Source organism: Helianthus annuus, chromosome 4 (genome assembly GCF_002127325.2).
Source record: "Helianthus annuus cultivar XRQ/B chromosome 4, HanXRQr2.0-SUNRISE, whole genome shotgun sequence".
Taxonomy (NCBI): domain Eukaryota; kingdom Viridiplantae; phylum Streptophyta; class Magnoliopsida; order Asterales; family Asteraceae; genus Helianthus; species Helianthus annuus.
In genome coordinates this window covers 160,229,557-160,236,299 of record NC_035436.2, presented here as the reverse complement: position 1 = coordinate 160,236,299, position 6,743 = coordinate 160,229,557, and the positions used below count along the sequence as shown (strand labels likewise).

The window sequence follows — 6,743 nt, the reverse complement described above, 5'->3', positions numbered from 1 at the left end:
TAAATTTGCAAAAGAAGCAAAAAAGACAGCAAAATCCAACATAAATGTAATGAAGAAGGAATTGTCGCAGCTCGCCAAGCCCCAATTCACATCCAAACCTCAAAATAACAAGAACAGAAGGCTGACACAGGGCCGTGTCCACCAGACACGGGCCGTGTCCGAAGATGGATACTGAGCAAGAGAAAAGACAACTGCAAAAGACAAAAATGACAGCCAACACGTGGTCGTGTTAAGCCAACACGGGGCATGGTCAACTCAAAGATTTTCAGAATCTGTGATAGTACAGCAAGTACTTTGGCCACGGGTCGTGCCGTTGACACATGTGGCCATGTTAGTACAACATCTGGCAAACAGTTAATCAGGAAGAGAGAGAAAGATGAGCACGGGGCCGTGCCATCCGGGCACAGGCTGTGCTGAAGCTTCTAAAGTTAGCTATAAATAGAAGTGCTTGGTTCCACTTCAACTCATCCCTTGTCAAACCACTTCTCTCTCATTTGCTACCACTCCACCGCCACTACAACACCATCATCCACCGTCATCCATTTTTCCATCTTTAGAGTGTGTGTGTAGTCTCGGGATCCATGATTGATCGTAAGAATCTTTGTCAAACAAAGGCCATGCTTGGCTAAATTCTTACATCACTTGGTGAATACATATCTTTTATGTATTTCTTTTATGATTTCCAAACTTTGGCTACTTTTTAATTGGGTATGTATTAATGACTTTAATAATTAGTTTTTTTTATATTGAAGGCGAATTTATTCAACTATTCTTCATATGTTCGTTTACTCAACATGTTCATGTCTTTACGGTCTATATAAAGCATGTTAATTAACCCGAAAGGGAGATTAGAAGGGTGGTTTGGGTAATTCTATGTCTCGTTCAGTGTATAGATCCTACGAGAACCTGGTTCTAGCCCAGTAACACCTCATGAGTCGGAGTGGGCATTACCCACCAAGGGAGAGGTGCAAAAAGCTTGAATCCCCTATTCATAAACTACTATTAAAACTTTAAACCAACCCCGCGAGGACTGTATCCCTGCTGACTCAGACCAACGTGTTGAGGGTGATCGCCACATCGTAAGGGGGTCCACCACATTTTGCATTAATAACTTACTTAATTATCTTTCAAATAATCCGACCTAGTGGGATTGTTTCCTTGCTGACTCAAACCACTAGGTTGAGGGTAACGTTGCCTCCAAAAGAGGGGTCTACTACTATAACTAAGATAATCTCTTAAAATGCCTAAAGTGCGGAAATCATAAAAAAAGTACATGAAAGATAAATTGGATCCAAGTGATTCTTTCTTGTCTATCATTTTTAATTTATTTTTTATTTTCTGTTTTTATCTTTTTATTAGTTTAAAAATCTTTTCTCAAAAGTTGGTTCGATTAGACGGTGACGATAAGCCGGTACTAAAATCTCTTGTTTCCTTGGACGACCTCGGTATCTTGCCATCACTATACTACGTCCGCGATGGGTATACTTGCCCTGGCGTGTGTGTAGAGTGATAGTGGAATATCGTGTTTTATAAAATTAAAACTTGAAATCGGCGAGTAAAAAGAGCTAAAAATATAACTAAAAATATACACACCCGCACGCACGTCACAAATCGATTTATGGTTAAGTGTTATGAACTTAGGCTATTCTATCTTCGTTCTAAATTCCTCGTTTATGATTTTAATGGGCAAGTTAGGACCCATGAAATCACATAAAACTTGGTGTCAAAACGAGTGTTTAAGACAAGATATATTGTCTTGCATTCATATACTTTATTATACGTAAATCCCGAATCTGAATCCTTCGCCAAATCCAACTACTCACACACCTCTGTTTTCCCCTTGTAGGGTAACTTTGGTGTTCCCATCTCAACAACTCATCAACTCTCGGTTTAATCGGAAGCATTGCAAAACCGTGAATATACATGACTCCCTTTTTACTTTTAACACTTTTGGGTGCAATAGGTATATGCTATTAAACTCACGCAATTACATACTTTATGCTTAAATTGCAAACTAACAATCATAGATACATGCTTAATACGTTATACTTGAACTCATATATCCTAGAATTCTTTATGCTTTATACTTGTCATTAACTTCGTACGAGCCTCCCTTAACATGTATAACACTATAGGAGTAACACACCGCCCTTATTCTTGAGGTCATGTTAAGTTAAACAAAACGGTCTTATCGTTGCTACGATAAGATTACGCTAGCAGGAATCTTTGGGTTAACATTTATAGTTGCATGCTAGTATCGTACGTTAGTTCTAGATAACCATTATGCCATGTGGATTCGTTTAAACTTTTATACATATGCTAGTACTCAAACTTGTATGCTTGCCAATACTTTGTGTATTGATCTATACTTTAATACGTATTGCAGGAAATTGATGATTATGAGGAATGAAATCTAGTAGGGAGACTAGAAACCATTATTTTTAATTTTAGTACTTGTTGTATTTATTTCCTTTTATTCAAGTGTTGTAACTTTGCTTCCAAACATTGTACTTTGTTTTAGTATGAAATGAAATTTTGATTATTAAATATTGTCACAAATAGTGTTATGAAGTCTCGAGCAATCTATTTCGTCCTGCCTCGATGTTTTCGCCATCGGTTGGGGTGTGATAGATTGGTATCAGAGCTATAACTATAGGGAATTAGGAAAAGTTGCCATGCTTTTGACCTAGTCTATAGTTAAGCACCTTATTTGACCATTCTTGATTAACTAGAATTACGACCCGCCGCAATGCGGCGGGGATTCTTTAGTTATAACTAAGTCGATTTAGGACGCACACGTTATGTTGAACCTGTCAAACGGGAAACAATAGACGATGTAAAAACGTTCACCCATACACGCACGTTGTGTCGTGTTAACTCGCAAAATTTAGAACGAAACGTAAAAACCGAAGCATAAAGCGAAAAATTTGTAGAAAATGAAAATTATAAAGGACCAAAGTTGAAAGTAAAAAAAGTTGTGAGGATAGATTTGTAAAAAAATCAAAGCCAAGATTACAACACATAAGTAAAAAAATCAAAGTGGTTAAATCGCAAAAGGTGGAAGCTTTTGAATTAGAAATGAAAAATCAAGTTAATGAAAGGGGTTAAATTGTATAAGATGGAAACTTTTGAATTAGAAGTGAAAAATCAAATTAATCAAAGGGGTTAAATTACCAAATATTTAAACTTTAAACTCAAATTGTCAAAGATTAAAACTTTAGGGTTAAAAGGGAAACAAAGATTAAACTTTAAACTTAACTTGCCAAAGCTTGAAACTTTAGGGTTAGAAATAAAAAATCCATTTTTTTTTTGAAAAACTCCCAAAACCAATTTTACAACTACTATATGCATAAACTTGTTGGTTATTTATAAGGTTTTAATATGCTAAATTCCTTAAAATCTTCTTATATGCTCGTATCTACTTTTTAATTCAAAACATATGCCCTTCCTAGGGCAACGTTACACGACCATGTGAAGGCATAAAACACTCGTATCATACAAACAAGACGATTGCACCAAAATAGGAGTGAAACCCTCACTTTGATGAAGGACTCTCAATCTGCGCTCTCGATTTACACAAAATTACACATCAAGTTAGGAGTGACATCCTTACCTTGGTGGAAATTTCACTAAGCTCATTCTAGTGGACCCTTACCATCGAGTCGGATTTAGTTCCTTATTTCATTTGGTAAGTACCAACCACACCTAGGGAACGACGTTATCAAGTTAGGGGTGATACCCGCATCTTGATAACTAGTCCCACTCTTCAATTTTCAAGTCCCGCCAAAGTCTCGAACTTTCGATTGACTAGGGACATGTAGTAACCGGAAGGGTGAATATCGTTAACCTATATTTCAGATAGAGTATTCTATCTATTAGGCCAAAGCATGTTTCCCAAACTCAAAAGAACTTTCGATCATTTTGATTTAGTCAAAGTTCCGTTCCGGAACAATCTAAGTTTTGATCAAACCATCACTATACTAGTATCGATCTTATGCATAAAATGATTCAACTTTCCTTTTCCTTTTTAATTCAAATTATTTTCACTATGATTATATATACATATCATACAAATCCTTTCGTAGATTTTACACACTATCTATGCGTACAATCTCAAAACGTCACCAACAAGGGAGACACTATTCATGTTACACCCCAATCGATGGCGGAAACATCAGAGTGAGACAAAATAGATTGCTCGAGACATCATAACACTAATACTTGTGACAAGTGTTTAAATAATAAATTTCATTCAATTTCTAAAGAATCAATTACAAAGATTGGAAACAAATACAACATAAATAATGAAATACAATACAGTGAGAGTACAAAATTTAATGTATGTATCTAAGCATCCTACTAGATTCCATGCATCACCAACGTCAACGTCAACGCTAAACCTGCAACATGTTTTAAAAGTGTAATTCAATACAGAAATATCGGCGAGCATACAAGTTTGGTGCGTAGTATATAAGTAATAAAATAATAAGAAACAATCCACATGACAAACCTAGTTATCAAGATTAACGTATAAACTGGCATGCGATTTACAAGTCAACCATCTGTTTACGCAAGTATGAATGAATAAACCTAACATGACCTCTCGTTCACGGGTGGTGTGTTACTCCTATAGCGCTATACATGTTAAGTGGAGGCTTGTACGAAGCTAATGACAAGTTCATCACATAAGAATCACCCAGAAAACATGAATCAAGCATAACAAATAGTAAGCATATATTGGATTGTTTGTTTATGTATTTGCATAAGAGTATGCATACTAAGTGTTTTTTGTATATAAAAACATGGGTCAAAAGTGTGAAAACGATAAAATGGGTCAAGTATACTCACAAAATTTGCTAAGTCTTCTGATCATCCAAGTGTTGACGAGTGCATGAGATTAAGAGGATGGAACACCGAAGTCACCCTATATGGGCAAACGGAGGTGTACGAGTAATAGGAATTATGATGGAGGATTTGAATTGGAATTTAGAGTATAACTTATTGATATATATATATGTATATACATATTTTACATAGTTTAAGTAAAAATTCTAAATTAAATCCATCAAGGATACATTAGGAGTGTTGTCAAAAATTACTATACATTTATATTTATTTTTATAAAAAAATATTTGAAACCGATACGTTTAGTTTTATAATTTTAACGCATTTTGAATTATATATTTTTATGAAAATCGGGCAGAGTTTCCTCTGTTTTTGGACGATCCCGACAACACAAGTTGTCGATATTATTTCCCAAAACTCAACAATTCATTAACAATGATTAAAATACGGAACAATCCGAAACAACAAATTATAAAAATAATATATATATTTCTATGTATGATTACAAGTTATAAAAAATACGGTTCGCGTAAAATTTAACATCAACGTAAATAATATAATGAACGACGACTAAAATAACATTAATCATGAATAACATTAGAGTCGGTTCTACGATCAAAATAACGTTAACAAGACAATATAATCAACTTCACGACGTTAGGATTGTACCGAGTCTCGTGCCGAAGAGTTGACCGTGTTCGACTGAGTTGACCAGCAGTTGACCGAGTTGCCTCGGTTTGACTGAGTCGAACTGAACCGAACTAACCCGTTGACGAAACTGAAACCAGGACTCGACTTGAAACTGAAACCCGACATAGACCTAGACTGAATCGGGTTAGAACGAATCTGAAAGCAAATTCAAATCAGAATCCAACTTGAATTTAAAACTGGAACTTAACCAAATAATACTCAAAATGAATCGAACTGAACGGAAATTGAATCGAATAATTCAAAACAAAAGTTGAATCAACTAACCTGAACTGGAACGGATGATGAACGGAGTGGACTGAAGTCGAACGGGACTCGAATTCCGAGACCAGAAACTGAACCAAGCCGGTGCCGGCGCAGCGACCCGAACAGGAGCAGATCCGCCGCCACCGCCGCAGACGACGCTACTGTCGTCGTCTCTCTCTCTCTCTCTTCGGTTCTCTCTCTCTCTTCCCTCTTGTCTCGCCGCCGTGTGCCACGCCGACCGTTCAAACGTCAAAGGTGGCGGTTTGTGCGGTGGTTTGAGGCGGAGAGAGAAGGTGGGGGTGTTGTGGAGGTTAGTCGGAGAAGGAGAGGGGGTCTAGTGCGGCCGGAGAAGAAAGGTGGGCACCGGAGATCGCCGGTGGTCTTCATCGAAGCAGGCTGCCGGAATCGGTGAGGGAGAGGGAACGAATCAGGGGTCTGGTTTGGGATGTGGCTGCGTGACAAAAGAGTTAGGGTTAGATTTTCTTTATACTTTCAATTATTTACACCAATAGTCCCTCAATTTAAGAGTTAATTAAATAGCTAATTTAACTTGGTTTATTTTGATTTCCTATAACTAACTAGGTTATCTAAATAACCTTTAAATTAATTAAATTAATTAATTACTTACTATATTGAATTATTTTTTTGACAAATAAATAATTAATTACATAGATAATAATCATATAAAAATCTTTCGACGGTTATTTAATTCGCGAAAAATTTCCGTTGGTTCAAGGTTAGGATTCGAATTTCAAAACGGGTCGGATTTTGGGAATCCATTTTGACGGATGTTACAATTCATATTCCAAAAAATGGAAGTATTATCATCAAGATAGGAGTGATTCCCTTACCTTGACGATTAACTCCGCTCTTCCCTATCCTACAACGACTTCACCAACGAGCTAGAGGTGATTTCCTTACCTCGGTGATCGTTACCAATTCTC

At 36.6% G+C, this 6,743-nt stretch overlaps 1 long non-coding RNA gene across 1 annotated transcript; it reads right to left on the bottom strand.

Annotated features, from left to right (window-relative positions):
- Nucleotides 1-4,231: 4,231 nt before the first annotated feature.
- On the bottom strand, nucleotides 4,232-6,258 carry LOC110937227. The gene is made up of 2 exons (XR_002590646.2): nucleotides 5,821-6,258; nucleotides 4,232-5,691 (listed from the first exon to the last, which is right to left on the bottom strand). It is a non-coding gene; the product is annotated as an uncharacterized LOC110937227 (long non-coding RNA).
- Between the last annotated feature and the right edge of the window lie 485 nt (nucleotides 6,259-6,743).